The sequence below is a fragment of the Amphibalanus amphitrite genome, unplaced genomic scaffold (assembly GCF_019059575.1).
Source record: "Amphibalanus amphitrite isolate SeventyFive unplaced genomic scaffold, NRLGWU_Aamphi_draft 001443F_arrow, whole genome shotgun sequence".
Classification (NCBI taxonomy): domain Eukaryota; kingdom Metazoa; phylum Arthropoda; class Thecostraca; order Balanomorpha; family Balanidae; genus Amphibalanus; species Amphibalanus amphitrite.
In genome coordinates, this window is record NW_024882936.1 from 77,758 (window position 1) to 88,609 (window position 10,852).

A 10,852-nucleotide genomic window follows, 5' to 3' on the forward strand; every position below is an offset into this window, starting at 1 on the left:
GGAAAGAATGAAAATGTCATGGTGGCAGCGTAGCAGAATTGACAGAACCAGCCAATATTCTCAGGTAGGTACAGTCGACAGCAGAAGTAATGTGCGGTTTCAGTCACGGGTATGTTCTGCTTCTGAAGCTTAGGAACGATTAGCCAGACTACAATGAAACTTTGAATGTAGCTTATATGTATCATCACCCTTGCAGCTGCAATTTTAGCTATTGACATCTTCTTTTCGATCACTCCGCATTAAACAATCGCCAGTCAAAGCCAATCGTTGAGATTGGTAAAACCCTACATTACTTTAGCGGTGGGCTGTACTTTGATTTTTACGGTCCTACCTATCAGGCTTTATTTGCCATGAGAAACTTGCGAAATGGTCTCATTTCTCCACTGGAGCGGCTGGCAAGGGTCACACCCTGGCCAGAGCACTGCACCATTACGGACACAGCCACCCCGAGGAGGCCTGTATGCCGGGGATGCAGTCGAGTGGGCCCGCCGCTGCACTGGGATAGCGCCGCTGAGTGCTGACCGCCACTGGCCCGACTGCAGTGCAGTGATTGCAGCTTCCACTGGCACACCATGACCATCGCAACACCTCTGATCACCACGAACCAGGCACGAACTGCCCAGATTGAGATCAGCCCTCAATAATTAAGTGAAACATATTATCATAAACCGGAATTAAATAGCGTCTTAGTGACGGCTTGCATGACTGACGATGATTCAAGCTGTCCAGAGATGCATCCGCTGCGGAGGAGGTCTCTCAGCTCTGATAGTCTGGCCGCACTGGTTTGCAGAAACAAGAGACAAAGAGACCGACAAGACAACCACAGAAAGCAGCGCTTGAAAGTTCGCAAACTTAGGGAAACCACGCCCAAGCAGCGACGTCTGATAACAAGAGGGGTCAACAGAGTCGGTCGCGAAAATAGGGACGGAAAAATAACTAAAAAGGCTCACGAGTTTTAACTTTTGTCTCTAACTGAGATATTTGCCAACAAGCCGCCGCTGTCAAACTTCTGGGAGAAAAACAGACCAAGCGGAACCTGAAGGTTTGTATTCGACTGAAGTGCCACAGGCGAGCAAACCGGTGGAGAGTAGAGTTATGGTGCGGACGGCGACACCACTCCACTGCTCTCCATCTGGTTGTCGGTGACAACAACTGCTTCCTACATTCACCAGTGACCGGACAAAGTCACCAAGCACCACCCGGCCACCGGCCACATCTAAATGAATCACACCACCAGCGCTTTGAGCAGCGGATCGGCACCTCGCCTGGGAACACAGTGCGGTGGGCCGTGGGAGCTGCCCGACCACACGACCCCGGTAGGCCGCCGAGTGCCAATCTGCCGACTGCCTGCCGCTTCTGCCGAGCCAGGGCTGACTTCTGACTTTTGTTGACCGTCGCGTCGGTTGTCGGCAGTCAGTCACTCAGTCCGACTGTGAGCTGTGAGCTGAGGCCTGAGAGTATGCCGACCGTGAGCTGAGAGTACCGCGGGGGACATGAGACGCCGGACGACGGACAGGTCAGACGATGGACTCGGAACATCGGGCGAACCGGACGACGGACGGGTCGGACAAAGGGCGCTGGGAGACAGACGACTGACGGTGAACGAGCTGCGGATGCACGACGGATGTCTGGTGGCAGATGGAGTGGCGACGGACGAAAGACGGTCACACCCGTCTCTAGTTGCAGCCCTGTGACATATAGTCTAAGGTGCTGAGATAGTCGGCCGCAGATCCCAGGCCCTGCATGCATAGTGCACTCACTGCACACTGTGCACTACACTGGCACAGTGGCTCACAGCCGGATGCAGGACGATCGACGAGGTCGGAAAAACGTTATTGGCTCCACATTAATTCTAATGAAGTTGCCGCTCATCGCCATATGGAACTGATGATGTGAGAAGTAAACAGTCTACTGAGCAATATATCTTACTTTAGCACACAACAAAGGACGATGCCTTTCTTATGAGGATGATTAACCCGTTAATTAATCAAGGCACGAAATATTGTCGCTGGGAAGAGCTCCAAGTTAACTCGTACGCTGATGACAGTATCCAAAGCCGCCGTTTACGGGACGGCGGCGGACATGGCTCGTCCATTAGTGTCCCGGCGTCGCATCCATAGCCGTTACCAGGGAAACAGCGCCATCGCGTGCCTGTTAGACGCGAACAAATACTTTCAGGAAAGTCGACATCGATGACCAGGACAGGTCTCCGGGAAACTCGGCCTGGTCCACGTGATGCCGCCGGTACTACACGGCGGATTATTGTGTTGATCGAGTGCCGTTTTTACTGTCATCAGCACAAAACAGGCCCGCTCCTTGTCAAGACCATATATCACCATCACGAGAAGTTGAACCGGGGCAAGGAGCACTCGATGCTCCGATATCAATAATTCCTAGAAAGTTATAGCGTGTCCGCTGACGACACAAGCTCTCTTCGCCAGCATATTGACAGATTCTAAGATCCAAATAGGTATGTGTGAGAATTGTATAGGGACGACTGACGAGGTAAAAATGTCCAGCAGACTTTTCAGGCAGAAGATTGCCCAGTGAAACCAAGATGATAAAACTGAAAATGAATGAGAAAGCGATCCACTTAACACCCACGATAAAACGAAGGGGGATGAAATGGCGTCTTACTGACGAGTTGCATGACTGACGATTCAAGAGTCCAGGGATGCATCCGCTGCGGAAGAGGTCTTAGCTCAGACGGAATGGCCGCACTGGTTTGCAGAAACAAGAGACAAAGAGACCGACAAGACAAACACAGAGACATTACAACACCGGAGCAGCGCCTGAACGTCCGCAAACTTAGGAAAAACAACGCCTCAGTACCTACAAGCGACGTCTGATCACTCAGCAAGAGAGGTCAACATGGTCATGGAGCCGGTCTCAGAAATAGGAGAGGAAAAATAAAAAGAATCACAAGTTTAAACTTTTGCCTCTAACTTAAAGATTTGCCAACACGAGAAAGCGATCCACTTAACACCCACGATAAAACGAAGGCGTTATCGTTCTGCTATTGGTCATGAATCGAAGCTCAGCAGTGCAACGTCGTCAAGAGTAAATAACAAAAATCATAGTGAGGTTAGTGTCTTAGGCTTATTCTAACGGCACTTTGCGGCTGTCCTACGTTCAGTTGTATGATTATCTCTCGGGCGCTATATACGGAACAGATTCTGAAAAGGTCACTCTCGCTGGCCGCTGCCTTCACCCCAGGGATTTCCACAGAGCTAGCCGTTTCACCCGCGGACCTCCGCCGCGCAGCCGCTCCCTGCAGCTCCAGACACCACCAGACATTCAGACACTGCCTTCCCCGACCCACCCGTCACGGAGCATTCCCACTAAACCAGGCGCGCGGCGGCGACCTCAGAGGGTCCTCCTACCCCGCCCTGTCCACCAGCCCGGCGCCGCGACACCGCGTCTGCCCGCGGCGGCGACCCGCCGAAATCCTGGCGGCCATCTGGCCATGGCGCAGGATGTGGCCGGTTTGGTCTCGCCGACTGCACAGTCGGGATAAACAGTGCCGCGGTGACCTGGCGCCCTGCAGCGGACGCAGCTGCAACCGTGCATCGCGCCGGGGACGAGCGCGCTCACTGCGGGGCACCCTGACATGGGACACGGCGCCACACACAATGCACGCCACACGCCACCGTCAGACATGTCATCGGCCCTATCTGTGTTTGTGGACGCAGAGCTACATCTTGTCGTCGCCGCAGTACCCTATCCTCTATCAGAGTTGGGGCTGGATGGACATGGGGACTGGGACTTAGGCGGGGAAGTGGAAACTGCATCTCTATTATCGCTCATGCTGCTCAGTGCTCAGGCTGTCGCTGCTTTGCAAGTAGAGGTGCAATCAGACAATTACAAACTTAAATTGAAATGTCTCAAACAATAACAAGACGTCAAATTACGGTGGAAAGTTCACTCCGATCTACGAATAGCAGATGGTAAAAACAAAATCAGCACAATAACGGGACACGACAAACCATCCAGCTCAGGATCATCGGCAATGCCTAAACGGCATCAATAACATCTGGCACGTGGGCAATCTGTCCAAGAACGCCAATGCGGCAGGTAGAGCAAAGGAGTAAGAAGTACGAGAGGAGAGGCCGAGACAATAATTCTCTCAACCAGCCCACATATGCAAAACAACAGCGTCCACGTCAGTGAGACTCCATGTTGTCTTGTCCACACTCAGCTGGAGGCGCGTTCCACACCCCCATGCGGCCATGGCAGTTCCCTTCGACCTCGCCCGGCGCCACCCGAGGCGCCAACCGGCGACACGGCTATTTCGGGTGTGGGCCGGCCCGGGAGAGTAGGAGAGAAACGAGAGGGGAGAGAGAGAGGAGGGGAGCACTGCTAACTAGCCAGGAGCGGATGGAGCCGGCCACTGGAATGTCGCTCGGTGGAGGACCCCATACGAGACGCCGTACCACAGGACCAGGGCCAGCCTCCCCCAGGGCGGTCTGCCAGCGTCACCAGACAGCGGCTTCTCACTGCTCGGTCAGCGCCACGGCAGGTCCCGTCCGATCCCCTTCATTTTCCGCTCCAGTGTAACGCGATGAAAACCTGAGCCGGCGGGGAGCCAGCGGGGCAGCGGTGGAATAGGGGGAGGGTAGGGTTGAAGTGCTGACGACGGTCCGTTTCTCCTAAACCAGGCATGGTGAGCAATATGAGATTCACGAAACCTGCCATTCCAATGTCACCACCCTATAACATGTAGGATAAGCAGGATGCACGGATGAAATAAAAAAAGGAAATGTGCCCACCTACCACTGATTTTCCCGTTTGAAAACATGCTGACCGCGTTAGACTCAGTGCCCGGCGGTTGTGCACATAGCGCCACAGAAGGTACCCGGTGTCACGATAAGAACGGCATATCTCTAAACCTAACATGGCACGGTGCTACTTTCCCAGACACTCCTATATCAGAACCGACTGTAGCTGTGTTTGACTACAGACTACTGGCTCAGCAGTCACTTATGCATGATAAAACCTGAATCAAGCACAAAAAGGCGAGAAAAGAAGCTGCGTGAGTACGAGCCCGCTCAAGCGCTTTAAGCCAAGACTGAAGACATTCCCCAGGAAATATGAGCAGCCAACACGACGAGTAAGAGATCATCGTTCCGCCGAGGAATCCACCCCATCTCACAGGAAATGCCACCATGATTGCGGCTTCCGGGCGCGGCGGCGGCGCACGCCTACTCCTCGGTCTATCCACATTGCTGGGCTAAGTAGCTCGGCGCTCAACGCGCTGGCGGTATGCTTGTATTGATGGCTATCCGTAGCGAGTATGAGGCGCAGGCCGAGACCACAAAGAAGGGAGCAGATAAATAATGTGCGGCGATCGCAGCCTCCCCCCCCCCCCCTTCCCCGCCCCAGGTATGTACGGTCTACCACCGCCGGTGCATGATCGAATATTTACACCATCTCTGTGAGCGTGGCCGAAAGCAGAGCAGTGACGAGAGGAAAAAAGAGGGAGAGGGAGAACGAAACACAGGAGGAAGTGAAAGAGTGAAAAAGAAAATAGCAAGGCATAAGACAGACGGAAAATACCTACAGCAGTGAATAGGGAAGATAGAAAATAGAAACATAGCCAGGCTCACTAGGGAGACAAATCAGCGACAACCAGAACAGGAAACAGCAAGCAGGGACATCCATTTAACACTTGTAATTGTCCTCGGCGAAGGAAACAAGCACGGTCCATCTGTCTGATTGGGAAATGCCTCTCATCCTGGTTCCCATGCATCACTTTCGCCCCACGGACCATCAAATGTCGATGCCGGGCGCTTGAGGTCCTGCCCTTATTGGCCCCTTCAGACACCGCCCGGCAGCCCGCACTGATTACGGTTTTCACCAGCAGCGCTTTAATTACCGCCCGCCAGACTGACTGGTGACGTCAGCTGAGCCGGATGACGTGAGAGGCAGGAAGTGACGTGAGGTCCGGAGTGACGCGGGACGATATCGAGCTCGGCAGGTGACTGCAGACTAGGGACGAGAGGACGGCCAATTCAGCAGAATCAATGCAAATTCCTGACATCAGATACATTAGCGGGAGCTGTTGCGCTGATAGGAGAAGGAGCGCCAGTTTTCCTCCCTCCCCACGCCGTCCTCCTCTCACTGAGCATCCCCGTAGGTAAAAGCGGTCGCCGTTTCCCCTGGCTAGCTCGCTGCTGTCGTCTGGCTTTCGTCCGTCGCTAAATTAGCCATTAACTGACGAAGACGTGCCTCAGAGACCGGCAGCTCAGGTAGCCGGGTCCCGGCACCACACCCTCTCACAAACACGTCATCGGGTCGGTGTGTGAACTGAGTCACCCCTCCGAAATAACCCGCACCACGCCCGTCTCCGACGCCGAGTAGACCCACCTAGCGACTCTTCCTGCAGGGGGCGAGACGAGCGCTCGACGCTACCTGTTTACCTGCTCCTTGTTTTGCGCAGGTTCTACTAACATGAGTTTTATCATGTTGTGTTCGAAACAGGCACCTGAGGCATGCAGTTCGTTTATTCGCTTGGCTTTGCTCGTTTACAAACTTTAAACTGTTAAAAATACATGCCGAGAATGCCTTCTAAAGTCAGTCAATAGACGCAACAAAGCTAGACTATTTATGGAAGGTTCTTGTTTAACTCAATAATAATGCATCCCAACGCCCACAAAGTACCTAAATGTAGAGACAGGATAATGCATCGGAGGTTTAGCAATGAATGGCATACCCCAACAGCACGACTGTCGACATGCTACGACATTTCATATCGAGCTGCACCGGTCCCCTGTGACAAGCCGCCGCCGCAGCCCTCCCGAAGCCGACCCACGCTCCGTGAAACAGCCGTGTCGACTAGAGGTGGCAAAAGATGAAAATTTTGGGAACCAGACTCGAACCAGACCCGGCTGGACATTTCTGGAACCAGTCGGACCCGGCCTTAGTTGGAATCGGAACCAATTGGACCCGGTTCCCAAAAGTCAATTAATACTAACTACTTGTAGGTATCATTAGTTGCATCATGTAAAACAGCTTTTTTCCACTGGGAATACTCATGAGCTACTGTGTACAAAGAAACATTCACTTCATTCACTTCATATTTTGCATTAATGTGTAGTGTGCAAGATGTATAGTTTATGGTAGGACCCGGTTGGACCCGTCAGATAATTTCCAGGAACCGGTCTGGACCCATATGGGTCCAGACTGGTTCTTTGGACCGGGTCCTCGGGTCCACATTTTGCCACCTCTAGTGTCGACTGCCCGACCGAGGGCTGGAAACACGACCCATATCGTACCGCGCGGCCTTGCATGTGAATGGCCACATAACGACCAGCGGTCGAACGCTTTTCCATTGACGGCCCACGCGCCCGTGCGATCGCCGCAGGAGGGGGCGGGGAGAGGGAGAGGAGGCAGAGAGACGGGGGAAGGGGAGATATAGCGGTGCAGCCGGAACAGGTGCGGGGCGAGAGTACAGGGCAGGGACAGGTGGGGGAGGGGAGTCGTGCAGAGATAGGACACATGGAAGGCGAGAGCAACGGGTCTTTTTTTTTGTGTGAATGTGAATCCTTCCTAGAGTGTGTGACGCGTGTAATGTGTATTATTAAAGATTCATCGATAACGATGAAGATAATATGGAGTTCAAATAAGGATATCACCGTAATATGTCAGACATCGAGACAAAGACTGAGGCCTGGGCCTAGGTAGAAGTCGTTCATATGCAACCGAAATTAAGCTGAAACGCCACTGCACCTCGAACTGCACACAGCTGCACAGTACTCCGGGCAATGTCTGGTCCGAACAGGCCTGCCAGACAGAGCTGAAACATAACGAACGGGCCACTACCACCACTCGAGGCGTGCCCGCGCATCCCTCCGGCCGCGACACGACAATCGGATTACGTTTGGGTCAGCTGGTCCGGGCGCGCAGACCGGGTCCCCGACCCGGCACAATGGGGATTGGGTAACCCTGACAGGGCAGCGGTGTCGCAAACCGGAGACATTCGCGGGAGGGGGCATCAACACACAGTACACGGTCCAAACCACTGTCCGGCCATCACCCCATCAACACTGAACGGTGCCCAGCGCGACCACAATACCACATTCAGGCGCTGATCAATGCTGCAGTGTGTATGCACATTGCATTTGCAATGAGCGATAGGTAACTGCCGGCCGTTTGGCACCAAACATCCTTTGCACACTTGACTGACATGGCCGCTCGCAAATCTTCGCCCAAATGGCGACTTCGAGGAATGCCGCTATCGCATAAACGACCAACGTCGCCAGGTCCATGGGCCAGGCCCCAGTAGACTGCATGCGGAGGCTGTAGGAAATGTGCCATCCACTATTCTACCGTCCAGTGTCCAGAGAATGAATGACGCCGGATAGTTGCTCACACGATCAACAGGTGCTAGATCATGATGGATGCGAAGGTCATGAGAACGTCCGGCTACGTGGCACGCCGCCAAGGAAAGCGACATGCTTATGTTCACATCCTGGAATATGAGAATCCTTACATAGCGCCAAGCAGCTTCTCAGCAGCTTGAGCCTGGAGGGTGAAAACTGTTACATATAACCCGGCCCGGAAAGGCGAAGAAACAGGAAACGTCTCAGGTCCGACGCTTGTGGACAAGGTGGAAGGAACCGGGAACGTCTCAGGTCCGACGCTTGTGGACAAGGTGGAAGGAACCGGGAACGTCTCAGGTCCGACGCTTGTGGACAAGGTGGAAGGAACCGGGAACGTCTCAGGTCCGACGCTTGTGGACAAGATGGAACAAACAGGGAACGTCTCAGGCCGGACGCTTGTGGACAAGGTGGGAGGCGGTCTGCATGAGTCAGGGTCCAGGGGGGTCCGATAGTCTAGCCGTCTCCGTGTGTACCGCTGACAGGACCACCCCGGTATGGAGTGTTCTCAAACAATGAGTCAGCCGCCTCCGGGGTCATGTGGCCCAGCGGGTGGGCAAAAACACCGTTTTACTCCACATAAAACGTGAACCAGTCATCGAAAACGTGTAAACGTGTAAGTGCACCGACTTATTCAAAAGCTTTAAGTGGTAAAAAACGATAAGGTATCGAAAACAATTACCAATTTTGGACAAGGGTGCAAACTGCAAACTTAAGTACCATACCTAGGTATGATTAAAAATGAACATAACTTTGGTACCAATAGGAAGAATAAGGTCAGCTCAACGGACAGGATTAAAATCCGGCCAATTATAAATGCCGGCGACGGCATCCCCAGAAAACGTTCGGTAATAAAAAGCGTCCATTTGAATGAGGCCATAAATCCGTGAGCTTTAAGTGACACGAACGCTATTATTCGCCCCGGCAGCCAATGAGGCCGGGTTTACGACAGGAAATTGGACGTTGACGTAGCGCCAGCGATAGCCGGTGCCGGCCAGTGAAAGTTCAAACTAAGCTGCTCCGGTCCGCATACCTGGCAGGTGAATCACACGGGCCATCGCCCAAACTCGGAGATCGGACGCCGACGGGGGCACTGCGATCCCGTCCGAGCCTGCACAGAAGCCGCGTGGTCTGCGCGCACCCCAGCCCGGCAGCACTCAGCGGCAATGGCCAGCGTGCGGCGACTCAGTGACCTTGCCGCCGCCCCACCTTCACCCTCGCTCCCCAGACAGACTCCATACCTGGCGCCCCAGTAGAACGGTCTCCGGAGTCTGTCGATGTGACTCTCAGTTAGACCAGTCACCAGCAGTGGACAGCACGCGCCGCGAATTAGTGCAACAGCACAGCGACCGCACCCCTCCCACACCACCAACACCGCGCGTGGCGAGCGACTGAGCCGCGGCGGCTGGCGGGCGGTTCTCGCTCGCTCGCTCGCCGGCCGGCCGGTCGATGGTGTCGGCTCGGGGCCGGTTGCCGACACAGAGCGCTACAGTGGCGCCGCCACGCGGCCAGACGGCCAAACACCGGCCCGAGATCGCAGCCGATCGGGCCAGCCAACCGAGGCGCCGCTAGGATCGCGTCGGGGTGGGGAGGGCGGCGACCGGCGCAGCGGGGAGGGGCGCGGGGAGAGGGCGTGAGTGCGGATTCAGGAGCCGCCAGGCCCGTCTATTAGTCCCAGATTCCGGTCATCGATGGTCCTGTCATGAGATCTTCCGGCACCGAGCCCAAGCATTAGCTCGTCAACAAAACGACCTTGCCGTGCAGCTTGCACTGTGCAGAAAGATGATTTACAGCGATCTTGAACGGCGCCCGGGTCTTGCGAACGGCCAGTGCAGTCAGCTTCCCTAAAGATCATTGGCTTTAAAATAGAAATAGTTATTACTTACTGAACTCTGAAGTCGGCCAAACAACACCATGTCATTAAAGTTAGTCCATTTTCATGTTCTCCCGGATCTCTTCCACTTTCATGTCATCATTCACTGTCCAGACTGCGCCCAGGGTATCCTGATGGCTGCCTGACCTCCCTCGCTGACCCCCAGGGTACCGCCACGCCGTCCTGACCGTCCCTACAACAGCCCTGACCGGCCTCGGCCTCGGCGCAGGCCGCTCAGATATGTCCTCTCAACGGCAGGCGGCGACTATTTGTTTAAAGATAGTGTCTGAACGCTGACTGTCCGCGGCTCTCGGCCGCGTTTTACTGTCTCTCTCCAAAGAAATGTTTATGCTTGGCTGAAGATATTCCGCCTGTTTGGCTCCGCCGTTCTCAGTTCTGAGTTGACATGTCGGCGCACACTGTCAGTCGGCGGCTTTGTGCATTTCATACGCAGTTAGAGGCATGGTAGGGTTACACTCCCTTCGAACTACGCAGGACGTATAAGCAGCTTAAGAAGATGTCTTCGAGCCAACGCAGATCAGTCATAACTCATAAGTAATAACCAGTAATAACACAGCAGCGGAACTATATATGCAATGCA

At 54.2% G+C, this 10,852-nt stretch overlaps 1 protein-coding gene across 1 annotated transcript in view; it reads right to left on the bottom strand.

Moving 5' to 3' along the window:
- LOC122373101 (exostosin-1-like) overlaps window positions 1-9,832 on the bottom strand; it is a 49,321-nt gene extending 39,489 nt beyond the window's left edge. Inside the window, exon 1 of the mRNA XM_043350871.1 lies at window positions 9,620-9,832. The gene's annotated coding sequence lies outside the window, so the exon portion shown is untranslated. The remainder of the gene's footprint in view (window positions 1-9,619) is intronic.
- Between the last annotated feature and the right edge of the window lie 1,020 nt (window positions 9,833-10,852).